This window comes from Mobula hypostoma, chromosome 2 (genome assembly GCF_963921235.1).
Source record: "Mobula hypostoma chromosome 2, sMobHyp1.1, whole genome shotgun sequence".
Classification (NCBI taxonomy): Eukaryota; Metazoa; Chordata; class Chondrichthyes; order Myliobatiformes; family Myliobatidae; genus Mobula; species Mobula hypostoma.
In genome coordinates this window covers 11,746,402-11,762,589 of record NC_086098.1, presented here as the reverse complement: position 1 = coordinate 11,762,589, position 16,188 = coordinate 11,746,402, and the positions used below count along the sequence as shown (strand labels likewise).

The 16,188-nt window shown below is 45.4% G+C and overlaps 1 protein-coding gene across 5 annotated transcripts in view; it reads left to right on the top strand.

Moving 5' to 3' along the window:
- The first annotated feature begins 1,832 nt into the window (after window positions 1-1,832).
- Window positions 1,833-16,188, top strand: part of dse (dermatan sulfate epimerase) — a 144,679-nt gene continuing 130,323 nt past the window's right edge. For 2 of the 5 annotated variants that reach the window (XM_063033544.1, XM_063033532.1), the window contains exons 1-2: window positions 1,833-2,021; window positions 2,823-2,975. The gene's annotated coding sequence lies outside the window, so the exon portion shown is untranslated. Of the gene's footprint in view, window positions 2,022-2,822; window positions 2,976-4,446; window positions 4,547-16,188 lie in introns of all 5 variants that reach the window. The other 3 variants (XM_063033553.1, XM_063033523.1, XM_063033535.1) reach the window with 2 other exon arrangements.

The following is a 16,188-nucleotide window of genomic DNA, read 5'->3' as shown; positions in this document are numbered from 1 at the left end:
CCAATACAGAGGGGAAGAAGCTGTTCCTGAATCATTGAGTGTGTGCCTTCAGGCTTCTGTACCTCATTTCTGATGAGACGAGGCCATGAGCTGGGTGATGGGGCTTCTCAATGATAGATGCTGCCTTTTTGAGGCATCACTCCTTGAAGATATCCTGATGGAGTGACTAAGTTTACAACCCTCTGCAGCTTATTCCAATCCTATGCAGTAGCCCCTGCCCCCCGCCCCCCATACCAGAAAGTGACGCAGCCAGTTAGAATGCTCTCCACGGTACATCTGTAGAAATTTGCGAGTGTCTTTGGTGACATACCAAATCTCCTCAAACTCCCAATGAAATATAGCTGCTGTCGGGGGTGGGGAGGGCTTTACCCATGAAGGACTTGGCCGTATCCACCACTTTTGGAAGGATTTTCCATTCGAGGACATTGGTGCTTCCATACCAGCTGTGATGCAGTGAGTCAATATATTCACAGCACACATCTATAGAGGTCTCTCAAAGTTTTAGATGTCATGTCGAATATTTGCAAGCTTCTCAGGAAGAAGAGGAGCTGCTGTGCTTTCATTGTAATTGCATTTATGTGTAGGGCCCAGGACAGATTCTCAGAAATGATAACACCCAGGAATTTAAAGTTGCTGACCCTCTCTACCTTTGACCCCTGATGAGGACCCCTTTTCCTAAAGGGTTTTCTATTACTGCGTCCTCAGGTGGCCAATCTAGGATGCACATATGTTGGTGCAGTGTGGGCAAGAGTGAGTGGTGGCTGTGGTTAGTAGATATTGCTGAATATCTTGTCTCCATATTCCGTTTCTCTTTCCACAGATGCTGCCTGATCCGCTGATTTTTTTTAAATTTCAAATTTCCAGCATCTGCAGTTTCCTTGTTGAAATCCCTAAAATATCAGCTTTTCCATCTCCCCAGGTACTAACAACCACATAGTTTGTTTTTAGTTCCGAGTTTCCACCATCCACCATATTTTCTTCTTGTAATGGACAAATCTATCTACCTCACAAATTATTTCCTTGCAGACATTTTTTCTCAGTTAGAATCAGGTTTGATATCACAGCCCATGTCATGAAATTTGTTGCTTTGCCACAGCAGTACATTGCAATTTATAATAAAAGCATTTTAAATCACAATAAGAAATATATATAAATGAAGTAGTGCAGAAAGAGCGGGAAAATATTGAGGTAGTGAACATGGTTCATTGTCCATTCAGAAGGAGGAAAAGAAGCTGTTCCTAAAACGCTGAACGTGAGCGTTCAGACTCCTGTACCTCCTCCTAGATGGTAGTAATGAGAAGAGGGCATATCTTGGGCGATGGGGGTCCTCAATGACAGATGCCGCCTTCTTTGATCTCCATTGCCTCCTTCTGTTTTGTTGTTTTTTTTACATATTAGTGTGTTGCTTTTGAAATTCGATCAGGTCCTTCTCCCGACCATATGTGCTCACGTTGGCCCTTTCCTGCCTCCTTCTCCCTCCCCCAGCCAAACTCTCTTCTTAACACTGATGGTCACCTACCCCTCTGTTTTTGGCTCCTAACATCCCACCCTGCGGAATCGCTGACCCCAGATCTGTTCGCACCTTTGCCCATCCGCACCTGCCCTTTCTTGCTAAACCAGCACCTTCCTCTCACCTCCCGGAGTTCTGAGCGGAGGGAAAAGTTTCGGACTGTGTAACTCCAGCCGTTCTCTCCGCCTTGGCACCGGTTCCCGATCGAAGTTCGATGTAAGGGGAGATCTTCCCCACCACCCGCCCTCCGTCCCTCCCACCTTCCCTCTAGTCACCAATCACCGGAGGGTGACGTCGCCTCCCTCTTCCTCCTCCTCAGCCCCTCACTCCTCCTCGAAAGCTCCCGCTCTCACCATCAGCTGGAAAAATGTCCCGTCCTCGGGAATGGCAGCGACCGACGACCTTTCTCCTCGCCCCGTAAGTCCCGCTCTTGGCGGCAGCGGGGACGACGCCACTTGCCAGGCAAACCTCAGCTCGCATCCCCGCGGCGGAAAGTGAAAAAGAAAAAAAGGTAACAAGAATTTCCAGTGATGTGTGATTTGTGGGGCGGGCGGGAGGGGGGGGGGCCGAGGGGTTGGCGTCCACGTTTCATCCCCCTCCCGGATTGGGTCTGTGTGCGCGCGTTTCACGGTGTGGAACCGTCAGGGTGTGAGAGCAGTGATGGTGCCCCGGGGTCTTGGCGGACCCTCAACCCGGAGCGGGCAGAGGCCACCCTATCCACCATCTCCTCCTCCCGGGCTTCCCCGCCAGCTGGACCAAACTTTCGCCGTAAGCCTTTTAAATCCGCGACTGGTGGTGTACAACGGGTTAACGCGGGCTCGACCCAGCCTGATTTGGAGGTCCCGGGTTGGGAACTGGGTTTCGGCAAGAGAGAGAGAGGGGATTGTGGTGGATGCTGCTGTTTAGGGCGGGGAGACGCGGACTGGTAGTTGTCACCCGCCGGTTGCCTACGGTGGGGAGCTTTCGCCACGGCCACGGGTGGACTACTTCGGGAGGGTAGCCTTGCAAAGGGAGGGGGGTGTGGGAGGGATTCCGTGCAGACGTACAGACACCGGAGTTCTGATTTTGACCGTGGGTTGAGAAATAAACAGATGGACCTCTCCAGTCTGGTGCGGAGAATATGTGGCAGGGCAGGAGGGGGTTACACCCCCACCCCCCGTGGGTAGTTTACCCATTATCGGGAAACAGGATACGAAGAGAGGCGATTATTGTGGAAGTTTGGAGCCCAAATGTTTCTTCTTAAAGTGCACGATTCTGCAGTGTGCTCGACGTTTGGATTTATCCCCTTAGTTTACACTTTCCATCCTGTTAGGGAGATGAAATTGTACCGTGGAAATAAATACAGCAAACGAGAAAACGTATGCCAGCATCTGCTCCGTATTAATAACGTCTTCAGCATGTGGAGCTACTGAAGTCTGCGTTTCACCGAGGGGGACTTTCGGTCTTCTGTGTTCGTCGCTCCCGGGTAAACCGCAAGGGTTTTCTTATCGAGGACGGTATTTAAAACGAAACTTCTACCTATCCCTTGAACAGTATAAAGGACATCTTAAACTTGCCGCAGCCGTAGAATAGCCTTTATTTCTCCAGCCTCTAATCTGAATGATCCCACCCACCCTACTCATGGACTGTTTGTCCCACTCCCATCAAGGAAAAGGTTCCGTAGCCTGCACGGCAGGACCACCAGAGTCACTTTCGCCAAGCAGTTAAGACTTTTCAACACCTCCGCCCACTAACCCACCCCTCCACCGTACTTAATTATTTCCTGTCAGAGTCACCTTATGTGCAGACCCTCCTGTAGCCAGATACACTTTATGGACTATCTATGTAAATCAGCTGTCTTACATATAGTTGGTGTTTCTTCTGTGCTGCGTCAGATCCCGAGAAACAACTGTTTTCTTGTGTACTGGAAATGCTATTAAACAATCTTAAATCTCGGGAAGAAAAAGAAAGTTTTGATTTACCGTAATACAGGCAAAGCTGAAGGTACTCTGCAGGTCAGATAGCATCTATGGAGGGGAATAAACAGTCCACGTTTCGGGCCAGTCCAAAATCCTCTCCAGATGCTGGGTGATCTGCCGAGTTCCTCCAGTGCCTGTGTGTTGTTCTGGATTTCCAGCATCTGTGGAATCTCTTGTGTTTATAATTTACAGCGATGGCCTAAGGCATTCATACAGACAGAACATTCAAAACCACAAGGAAAGTGCTTGATTGCAATAGTAAATGAGAATGGGCTACACCAGAGTATTTCAGTGGTAAATTCAGGCTAAGATAAGATTCTCAAAATTCAACAGGAACGTACAGTAGGTGCTGGAAATATGGAGGTATTTGGTATTTGAAATATGGAGGCAGGTATATGGAGGAATTTAAGGTGGGGGCTTATATGGGAGGCAGGGTTTGAGGGTCGGCACAACATTGTGGGCCGAAGGACCTGTACTGTGCTGTACTATTCTATGTTCTATGAAATAAACGCAGGAGATATTGGAAATAGTGGGTCAGGCCACATCAGCAGAGAGAATCAGAATTAACACAGTGAGTGAGGCCACTGTCGGTCAGGCTTGACCATGGGTTCTGCATCGTAGCTATCTAGAAACGCATGTGGGCACGTGGCCAAGTGCTTAAGGCATTGGACTAGCGATTTGAAGGTCGTGAATTCAAGCCCCAGCCGAGGCAGTGTGTTGTGTCCTTGAGCAAGGCACTTAATCACAGTGCTCTGCAACGACACCGGACCCTTGGACAACATTGGTGTGGTGGAGAGGGGAGACTTGCAGCATGGGCAACTGCTGGTCTTCCATACAACCTTGCCCAGGCCTGCACCCTGGAGAGTGAAGACTTTCCAGGCGCAGATCCATGGTCTTGCAAGACTAATGGATACTTTAATCTAGAAACGTGAGCCTGGGCGGTACAATGTGGAGAGTAAGCTGTTGCCCATTTTGCAGGCTTCACCTCTCCACCCAGCTGACGATTCCAACGGAATGATAGAGACCGATACAGTTTGGCACCAGCAACATCGCAGGACTTGCCCGTCAGCCTAGAACTGTAAGTAGGACTGCCGTAGGGACACTAACTTCAGACATTTTCCTCGGGGTTTACTCCCGGAGCCATACTCATGACCAAGTATAGCCGGAAGACAGTGGAGGTTTGAAATCAAAGTTTTCCTTCTCCTAGATGAGCTGCCAGCTATGGCTGACAAGCCTCATCTGCCTGAACGGACTGGTTTAAAGGCACCAGTAACCTGCCTTTGCCCCACCTCCTGTCAGAAACAGTTCTGCTGGGCTTGGTAGCTAAGCCATACTTGAAGACCAGGGGCTGGACTTGGTTGTCAGAGGCTATTTGAGGCACACACCATTGGGAGCATTTAATAGGTCGTGGGAGCTTGTCCTCACTGCATCCCCCGGCTCTGACAACCTTCGGGAACCAATTTAACATTGTAAATCAAAATCAAGAAAAGGTGGAACTGAAGCGGCTTGCAGAGAAAATGGGATGGGCAGAGAGAACAAAAGCCAATGACCCAGAGAGATTGAAAAGATGCTGAGTAAACGAGGCAGGTTGTGGCATGTCCAGAGGAGATATCAGTAAGAGGAGACTGAAATCCAAGGTGCCAGAGACTGAGACAGGAACAATCTGCCTGCTTTCCTATAAAGCCCAATCTTATCACTTCTGTACTCATTTGTCTCTTCACATGCCTTATTTTGCTGTTTTGTTTATATTTCCATGGATAGATTAAAACTGTCTGTCCATACAAGTCGAAAAATACCAAAAATAGCTTTGGGATACTTTTATCTTCTTTCAATTTTGATTTTTATCTCCACTCTCTTTCTTCAATTTGTCCCAAGCACACTTAGTAACTTGCTTGTTGAACATCTAATTTAATGTACGGTACTTGGAAAGACCATAAGATGTAGGTGCAGAATTAGGCCATTTGGCCCATCAGGTCTGCTCTACCAATTCATCATGGCTGATCTGATTTTTCCTCTCAGCTCCAACCTCCTCCCTTCTCCACGTAACCCTTCATACCCTGAACAATCAAGAATCTATCAGCCTTTGCCTTAAAAAATCTTAAAGACTTGGCCTCCTTGGCTGCCTGTGACAAAAAATTCCATAGGTTTACTACTGTCTGGCAAAAGAAATTCCTCCTCGTCTCTGTTCTAAGGCTCTATTCTGAAGCTATGTCCTCTGGTCTTAGACTCTTCCCACCATAAGAAATACCCTCTCCACATCCACTACATCGAGGCCTTTCACCATTTGATAGCTTTCAATTAGGTCACCCCTCATTCCCTCATTCTTCTGAATTCTAGTGAATACAGGCCCAGAGACATCAAATGCTCTTCATATGACAAGCCATTCAATTTTGGAATCAATTTCATGAACTTCCTTTGAACCCTCTCCAGTTTCAGCACGTCCTTTCTAAAATTAGGGGTCCAAAACTGCTCACAATACTCCAAGTGAGGCCTCACCTGTTCTTCATAAAGTCTCAACATTACATCCCTACTTTTATATTCTAGTCATCTTGAAATGAATACTAACATCATTTGCTTTCCTCACCTGCAAATTAACCTTTTAAGGAATCCTACCCAAGGACACCCTAGTACCTTTCTGCCTCAGATTTTTGTATTTTCTCTCCATGTGGAAAATAGTCAGCCCTTTCATTTCTTCTACCAAAGTGCATGACCGTACACTTCCCAACACTATATTCCACCTGCCACTTCCTTGCCCATTCTCCTAATCTGTCGGTCTTCCTGTAGCCCCTCTACTTCCTCAAATTACCTGCTTCTCCACCTATCTTTATATCGTCTGCAAACTTTGCAACAACGCCTTCCAAATCAATGACATATAACATAAAAAGAATCAGTCGCAACACAGACCCGTCTAGAACACCACTAGTCACTAGTAGCCAAGCAGAAAAGGCTCCCTTTATTTCCACTTTTTGCTTCCTGCCCATCAGCCACTGCTTTATCTATGCTAGAATCTTTCTTATGATACCATGGGCTCGTAACTTGTTAAGCAGCCTCATTTGTGCCACCTTGTCAGAGGGCTTCTGAAATTCCAAGTACACAAAATCAACCAATTCTCCCTTGTCTATCCCGCATGTTATTTATTCAAAGAATTGGAAACTGATTTATCAGGCAAGATTTTCCCTTGAGGAAACCATGCTGACTACGGCCTATTTTATCATGTGCCTCCAAGTACCCTGAGACCTCATCATTAATCAACAGCTTCCCAATCACTGGGGTCTGACTAACTGGCTTATAGATTCCTTTCTGCCTCTCTCCCTTCTTGAAGAGTGGAGTGACATTTGCAATTTTTCATTCTTCCAGAACCATTCTTGAAAGATCATTACTAATGCCTCCACAATATCTTCAGCCACCTCTTTCAGAGTCCTGGGGTATACACCATCTGTTCCAGGTGATTTGACTAGCCTCAGACCTTTCAGTTTCCCAAGAACCTTTTTTCTAGCAATGGTAACTTCACACAGTTCATGACCCCTGACACCTGGAACTTCCACAAACTGCTAGTGTCTTCCATAGTGAAGACTGATACAAAATACTTCCTCCGTTCATCCAGTATTTCCTTCTCTCCCACTACTACCTCTCCAGCATCGTTTTCCAGCAGTCCAATATCCACTCTCACTTCTCTTCTACGCTTTATGTATCTGAAGAATCTTTTGGTGTTCTCTTTAATATTATCAACTTGCTTACTTTCATATTCCATTGTTTCCTTCTTAGTGACTTCTTTAGTTACCTTTTGTTGGTTTTCAATAGCCTACCAATCCTTTAACTTCTGACTAATTTTTGCTCTATTATATACCCTGTCTTTGGTTTTTTCTTGTCTTTGATTTCTGTTGTTCACCACGATTGTGTCATCTTGCTTTTAGAATATTTCTTCCTTTTTGGGATGCACATACCCATGCCTTCCGAATTGCTTCCAGAAATTCCAGCCATTTCTGCTCTGTCATCATCCCTGCCAGTGTTCTTTTCCAATCAATTCTGGCCAACTCCTCTCTCATGCTTCTGTAATTCCCTTTACTCTGCTGTATTGATGATGCATCTGGCTTTAGCTTGTCCTTCCCAGATTTCAGGGTGAATTCGATCATGTTATGATCTCTTGTCCCTAAGGGTTATTTTACCTGAGGCTGTCTAGACAGTTCCAGTTCATTGCACAACACCCAACCCTGAATAGCTGATCCCCTAGTGGGCTCAACCACAAGTTGCTTTAAAAAGCTATCTCGTAGGCATTCTAGAAATTCCTCCTCTTGGAATCCAGCACCAACCTGATTTTCTCAATCTTCCTGCAGATTGAAATCCCCATGACTATTGTAACATTGTCCTTTTGGCGTGCATTTTCTATCTCCCTACTCCTTTTTGGGGGTCTGTATACAATTCCCATCAGGTTTTCTTTGGGTTTACCCTTACAGCTCCTTAGCTCTATCCACAATGTTCAACACCTTCCGACCATATGTCACCTGTTTTGATTTCATTTTTACCAGCAGAGCAATGCCGCCCACTCTGCCTTCCTGCCTGTCCTTTCGATTTAATGAGTATCTTTGGACATTAAGCTCCCAGCTATAATCTTCTTTCAACCATGATACAACATCATACCTGCCAATCTGTAAGTTCATCTACTTTATGCTGTATACTGCGTGCATTCAAATACAACACCTTCAATCCTGTACTCACCCTCTTTGACTTTGGCGGCCTTTTACGTTGCAACTCATCCTGCTGACTGTATTTTTGCCCAATCAACAGCCTCTCCTCACTACACATTGCCTCTGCTTGTAAACCAACTACCACATCTTCAGCATGATCATTCTGGTTCCTATCCCCCTGACAAATGAGTTTAAACCCTTCCGAACAACCCTAGCCACCCTGCATGCAAAGGCATTGGACCCTCACTGGTTCAGGTGTAACCCATCCTTTTTTTTGTAGAGTTCGTACCTTCACCAGAAGAGAACCCAATGATCCATAAATCCAAGCACCTGCCCCCTGCACCAGTTCCTCAACCACGCATTCACTTGCCATATCATCCTATTCCTACCATCGCTGGCATGTGGCACAGGCAGCAATCAAGAGATTACTACCCTGTATGTCCTGTTTCTCCTCTTTCTACCTAGCTCTCTAAAATCTCTCTTCAGGACATCCTCACCTTGTCTACCTATGTCATCGGTGCCAATATGTACCAAGACTTCTGGCTGCTTGTACTTCCCCTTGAGAATGCCATGGACTCGATCTGGGACATCCCTGATCCAGGAACCAGGGAATCAACATACCATCTGGTTTTCTCCATTGCGCACACAGAACCTCATCTCTGTTCCTATGACTATGGAATCTCCTAACAACACTGCAGTCCCCTTCACCTCTCTGCTCTTCTGAGCCACAGCACCAGACTCTGTGCCAGAGACCCGGTCTCTGTGGCTCCCACTGGTAGTTCATCCCCTCAATAGTAACTAAAGTTGAAACACAGGATAGATTATTTACTGCTTTCCACAACACCTGTATATGTTGCACAAAATGACCATGAATTTCTGGATGCCTGTCATGTTAATTGTTACGCCCCTGGCGTTTCGGGCAGCAATGAATGTCCTTCTTCTCTGGTGGTGTTAAATCCAAGGATGGGTTTCTTTCTCTTGCCTTTAATTTAAATGCGTATCCATGAAATGCATGTTCCTCCAGCTTTTTGTGTGTCTTGCTCAAGATTCACAGCTCTTTCGTCATGAAATCCAGAGGGCGGTTATTCAAGTATAAGATAGGATTCTTGCTTGCTGCCTGTTACGCCGCTGGCATTTAGGACAGCAATGGAGGTCCTCCATCTCCAGTGGTGTTCAGCTGTTCTCCATCCTGCCAGTAGCTTCATCTTGTTACTCAGGTCAGTCATGCAAGTCCCAGGTGGAGACGCAGGAATACTGCAGCGCTCAGCTGTAGAAGGATCTTCATTACTTTTTCTGTAACAGTTTTGTTTTACCAGTCAGTGTTGTTAGCCCTGAGCTGAACCCCCAAACTTGGAGGTCTGGTGGAACTCTCCTAGTCTGGCCTCTACCTTTTGATCTGTTTGGCGTGATTGAACCTGCCAGGAGCCAAAGCATAAGGCCCTGACTCTAGCCAATATGCAACACTGAGGCACGTAAGCCTTCAAACCACACCAGGGTTGTGGCCCTGTTGGAGAAGCCCCAGGAAATTAATACCAAATTTAGCACTTTCAGATAATCAAGCAGTCTAATCTAAAGTCACATTTCTGAATTTCAGATTTTGTTTTCTGCCACCTGATCTGGTACTTGACTTTTTTTGGGTCTCTATGATTCAGTCTGGAGTTGCAGAGTCCATGTCGTTATACGGCACAGAAGCAGGCCCTTCAGCCCACTGGCCCATGCCAGCCACAGCAGCCATCCTGCCTGTTCCAGCTGTCCTCCTTCGGCCCATAATCTTCCAAGACCCTCCCCTCCTTGTAGCTGTTCTAATACCTCTTAAATTGTACCTACCTTGCCCACTTCCTCTGGCAGCTCATTCCGGGTACCCCCTGCCTTCAGTGCAGAGTAGTTACCTCTCAGGTCTACTTCAGGTGAACATATTTTACACTACGAAAAGCCAGCACTGCCACAGATTGATAATTTTCACATTTCTGATAAAACATCTCCAACCCTAAATAACATAACTTGCCTCAATATTTCTCAATACTTGCAGATCTTCATTGTTTGCCACTTTATAAACACTCAGATTAATAAGAGTTCAACGTTGTATGAAAACTTACAATAGTCTCCCCCTCCCCCACACACTCTATTCTTCACTAATCCAACAGCTACTAGATTAACCATCTAGAAGAAGGCAGTGGCAGACCATTCCTGTAGGAAAATTTGCCAAGAACAGTCATGGTCATGGAAACACCATGATCGCCCACGTCAAACAACACAGTATAACAAACAGATGAACTAGATTATTTCCTACTTTGGCTTCAAATATATTCCCAATTTTAATTACTGTGCCTTCAGCATCTCTGCATCTGGCTCCCAAAGTTTCTATTTCTTCATTTAGTGGTTTGAGGCTTCTGAGAAACCCAGTATTTATTTTCCATCACTAATTACACTATTGAAAACATTGGAGCTCTGCTGGAAGTATTACAATAGTCTTGCATAAATGGTAAATTGCTTTATTGTTGTCGCTTGTATTGAGCAGTTTTGGAACTCTTATCTAAGAAAGAATGCGCATTGGAGAGGGTTCAAAGGAGGTTCAAGAAAATGATATTGGGATCAGTAGGCTTATCATATGAAGAGTATTTGATGGCTCTGGGCCTCTCCTCACTAGAATTCTGAAAAATGAGGGGTGACCTCATTGAAACCTATCCAATGTTGAAAAGCCTTAATAGAGTGGATGTGGAAAGGATGTTTCTTGTGGTTGGGGAATCCAAGACTAGAGGACACGGCCTCAGAATAGAAGGGTGTCCTTTTAGAAAGGAGATGAGGAACTTTTTAGCCAGAGAGCGGTGAATCTGTGGAATTCGATGCCAAAGGTGGGTGGGGGCTAAGTCATTGGGTACATTTAAGGCAGAGATTGGTGGATTCTTGATTAGTCAACCCACGAAGGGATACGGCGAGAAGGCTGGAGACTGGGGCTGAGAGAGAAAATCGATCAGCCATGATGAAATGCCGGAGAAGACTCGATGGGCCAAATGGCCTAATTCTGCTCTTATGGTTACCGAGAAGGTGCAAGGCCCTAACAGGTTAGGTTGTGAGAACAAGAGTGAATCTCATCATCACAGGAAACTATTCAATAGTCTTATGAAAGTGGGATAAAAGTCTCCCTGAGGATGTGGCACATGCTTTGAGGCTTTTTGTGTTTTCTGCCCAATGGGAGAGGTTTCAATAGGTTCATTTAATGTCAGAGAAATGTATACAATATACATCCTGAAATTCTTTTTCTTCGCCAACATCCACGAAAACAGAGGAGTGCCGCAAGGAATGAGTGATAGTTAAAACGTTAGAACCCCAAAGTCCGCCTCAGCTCCCCCCTCCCACGCACAAGCATCGGTAAGGCAACGACCCCCACCCCCACCCCTACCAGCAGAAATCATCAGCGCCCTCCACCGAGCACTCAAGCATCAATGAAGACACAGACCCCAAAGACTACTTGTTCACCCGGTAATTTGACATGCTACAGGCTCTCTCTTTCCCTCCCTAATAAGGGAAAAAGAGGTGTTCCCATTTCACAGGGAGAGTGGAGACATAACATCATAAATCAATGAGTTGTTTGTTAAAAGTCTGTTGCGTCGCTTTTTCTGAGCGCCCCAGAAAGGTGCAGCTCTCCAGTCACACAACCCCGGCAGCTAACCCGCTGCACCCGATGTTCCGTGTTCTCCCGCAGCGCTTCAGTCAGGGGCACCAGCCTAGAATCAGCACGTCTCCCGAGCCATGAAAATCCGGAACCCAGAAGGCGCACTCGCCTTCCAGGCTGCGTCCTTGGGATATCAAAAAGTGGCCGGTCATGAGGCCCTGAGAGTGGGTTCATTCCCGTGAAGAACAGAAGTTAGCGTATAACTCCAGGTCAGGGTCTTCAAAAGAACCTAGAAAAGGAAAAAAAAAAGAGATATCAAAGATAGAAATAGAGCTGTTTCCAAAGATGCAAGCAAAGGAGTGGCTGTTGAGTGCCATCTTGACTTCGCTCTGCCTATGAAGGAGGGAAGAGTATGGAGGGAAGGCAGGCCAATGGGGTTGTGAGGAATATTAAATCAATCATGATTAAATGGTGGAGAAGACTGAATGGGCCGAGTAACTTAATTCTGCTCCCCTGTCTTATGGAGAAGGGAGAATGTCTGGATCAGTCACATCTTTAATTATGCCAGCTGCTTAATCACGGTAGCAAGAAGTGTAGGCACACACCATGGAGGTGAAACCAGTTTCTGTAGTTGCTGTACCAAGTTGTGATAAGTCTGATTGGGTGGTGGGGTGGAGCTATGTCTCAACCTAAGGAGGTGTAAGGTGCTCCTTCCCTCCGCCAGCCTGCAGGTCACCCTTGGTCAAGGTGTAGCACCTGCTTAGCCCCCCCCGATCAGCGAGTAGGTGACGGATGGTGATATGAGCAGCTGGTGCATATCACAGGTCCTGGTTATGGAAACAATGACACCAGGCAGACAATCTCTGATGGGTATTGATAATGGCTGTGGTCACCTGTCTTGTAAAGACACTGCCCAGAAGAAGGCAATGGCAAACCACTTCTGTAGAAAAATTTGCCAAGAACAATCATGGTTATAGATTATGACTGCCCGTGTCTTACGGCACGGCATGATGATGATGATATGTCTGATAGAATGTTTTATTTTATAGTGCATTGTTAAATATTGTCAAATTTTCTATAGCTCCTGAGGAAGTAGAGGCGTTAGTGAGCTTTCTTGTCCCTGGCATTAACGCAGTAGGACCAGGAGAGGCTATAAATGATGTTTGCTCCAAGGAACTTGAAACTCTGAACACTAGATCTCAGCACTATTGATGTAAACAGCAGTATGTGCACCTCTCCACCTCCTCAAGTCAATGACCAGCTCTTTTGGCTGACATTGAGAAGAAGGTTGTTGTCATGACATCATGTCACCCGGCTCTCTAACTCTGTATTCTGACTCATTGTTATTTGAGACACAAGAGCAGTATCCGGCCATGCAGTCATGAGTGTACAGGGAGCAGAGTGGGATGCTGGGGATCCAGTACTGAGGATAATCATGGCAAAGCTGCTGATCCTTTCTGACTGCCGTCTGTTGGTCAGGAGGTCAAGGATCCAGTTGCAAAGGGAGGTGCTGAATCCTTGAGGTCAAGGATTTTGGAGATGAGTTTACTTGGAATGAGCTGCACTCAATAACCAATAGTTTAACATTGGTGTCTTTCCTGTCCAGATGGCCCAGAGATGAGTACAGGGAGGGCCGGGAGCTGGCATCTTGCCGTGGTTGATGTTCTGTGGGAGGCTGGATTTAATGAGAGCCTCTCAGCCCTTCTTGTTGCCGGTTACAATGAAAGCACCAGGTGACAATGAAGGTATAACAGTATATTACGAACACGATGTGATGTGTTCATCATCAGGGGCTCCACCACCCAGGACATGCTCTCTTCTCACTGCTGCCATCAGGAAGAAGGTACAGGAGCCTCAGGACCTATGCCACCTGGTTCAGGAACAGTTATTACCCTCAACTGTCAGGCTCTTGAACAAAAGGGTTTAACTTCACTTTCCCCATCACTGAAGTGTTCCCACAGCCAATGGACTCACTTTCAAGGACTCCTCATCTCCTGTTCTCTATTTATTGCTTATTTATTTATATTATTATTTCTTCTTTTTGTATTTGCACAGTGTGTTGTCTTCTGCACACTTGCTGAACACCCTAGTTGGGTGATCTTTCATTGATTATGTTATAGTTATTATTCTATGGAGTATGCCCACAAGAAAATGAATCTCAGGGTTGTATATGGTGACATATATATACCTTGAGAATAAAGTTAACTTTGAACTTTGTAGGGAAGCCTCAGGTCAAATTAGACTAGTCAAAGAACACTGAGGCTGTCTACAAGAAGGGTCAGAGCCGTCTCTATTTCTTGAGGAGACTGAGGTCCTTTAACATCTGTTGGACGATGCTGAGGATGTTCTACGAGTCTGTGGTGGCCAGTGCTATCGTGTTTGCTGTTGTGTGCTGGGGCGGCAAGCTGAGGGTAGCAGACACCAACAGAATCAACAAACTCATTCGCAAGGCCAGTGATGTTGTGGGGATGGAACTGGACTCTCTGACGGTGGTGTCTGAAAAGATGCATGCATCTTGGACAATGTCTCGCATCCGCTGCATAATGTACTGATTGGGCACAGGAGTACATTCAGCCAGAGACTCATTCCACCGAGATGCAACACAGAGAGTCATAGGAAGTCATTCTTGCCTGCTGCCATCAAACTTTACAACTCCTCCCTTGGAGGGTCAGACACCCTGAGCCAATAGGCTGGTCCTGGACTTATTTCCTGGCATAATTTACATATTTACATATTACTATTTAACTATTTATGGTTTTATTACTATTTAATTATTTATGGTGCAATTGTAACGAAAACCAATTTCCCCCGGGATCAATAACGTATGTCTATGACTATGACTAGGTCCTGGTGTTCCCATGTGCCTGCCATCCTTGGTGCTGGTAGTTAGTGGTGCAAATCTGCTGAATTAGCTTTTCCCAAGTTTCAAAATGTTATGCTCCTGAATGGATTACTGCATCCAAATGAAAATGGTCAGTAGGTTGTGACGTATTCTAAATCTGCCAGGTGTTTGTAGCTTAATCTATCTTAATTCCTCAATAAAACAAAATTTCAACATCAAAAAGTTTTCTTCCATGTTGTAGCAATAAGTTGTAAAGAAGCCAAAAAATCACTTTTATTCCATTTTGAGACTGTCAGAGCTGCTGTCCTCATCCAGTAATAATTGCCTTTAATGTATCTATGTCGGGGAATACTGAGGCTTTCGGCATAATGTGTATCACCCTGTGGTACCCAAAATACGTCGTACCACAGTCACAAATATGTACTGGATGATCTCAGCCGGACCAGCAGCATCCCCTGGGAGGCAGGCACTGTCGAGGTTTGGTGTCACAACACTGCAGCAGGAAATAACTGCAGTCAGTCTGGGTATGGTTTATTTTCAATAAGAAAATAGCAAAGAAAATGAAATTATGAAAAATATGAAAAAATAATTTTAAATGGAGGAAATTCGGAAGGTTCAGGAAAGATTCATCCCAGAGATGAAGAAATATTCTAAAAGGAGCATGGCTGATGAGGAAAGTCAAAGACAACATAATAGCAAAAGAGAGGGCATAAAACATAGCAAATATTAGTGAGAAGGGAGAGTATTGGGAGGTTTTTTAAAAAACAACAGAAAAAAAGTTTGAAAGTCATTAAGAGAGAAAAGATGAAATATGAAGATGAGCTAGCCAATAATATAAAGGAGGATACAAAAAGTTCCTGATATATAAAGAGTGAATATTGGACCACAGGAAATTGATGCTGGAAAGGTAATAATGGGGGGGGGGGATGCAAAGAAATAGCGGACAAACTGAAGAAGTATTTTGTGTCAGTCTTCACTGTGGAAGATCAGTAAAATGCCAGACATGTGAGAGAGTCAAGTGCTAAAAGTGAGTATTGTGGCTAACACTAAGGGAAGCTGAAAAGTCTGAACGTAGATGAATCACCTGGACTAGATGTACTACAGCCCAGGATTCTGACAGAAGTAGCTGAAAAGATTGTGAAGGAATTAGTAGTGATCTTTCAAGAATCACTAGATTCTGGAATGGCTCCTGGGGACTGGAAAATTGTAAATGTCCCTCCACTCTTCAAGTAGTTTGTAGTGTATATGGATTTCAGCAAGGCATTTGATAAGGTGCCCCATGCAAGGCTTATTGAGAAAGTAAGGAGGCATGGGATCCAAGGGAACATTGCTTTGTGGATCCAGAGCTGGCTTGCCTACAGAAGGCAAAGAGTGGTTGTAGATGGGTCATATTCTGCATGGAGGTCGGTGACCAGTGGTGTGTCTCAGGGATCTGTTCTGGGACCCCTATTCTTTGTGATTTTTATAAATGACCTGAATGAGGAAGTGGAGGGATTGTCGTACTCGATCGGACCCGATGCAATAGCAATAGTACCACAAATACACTAACACACGTAATTCTTTTCAAAGCTTTATTCTCT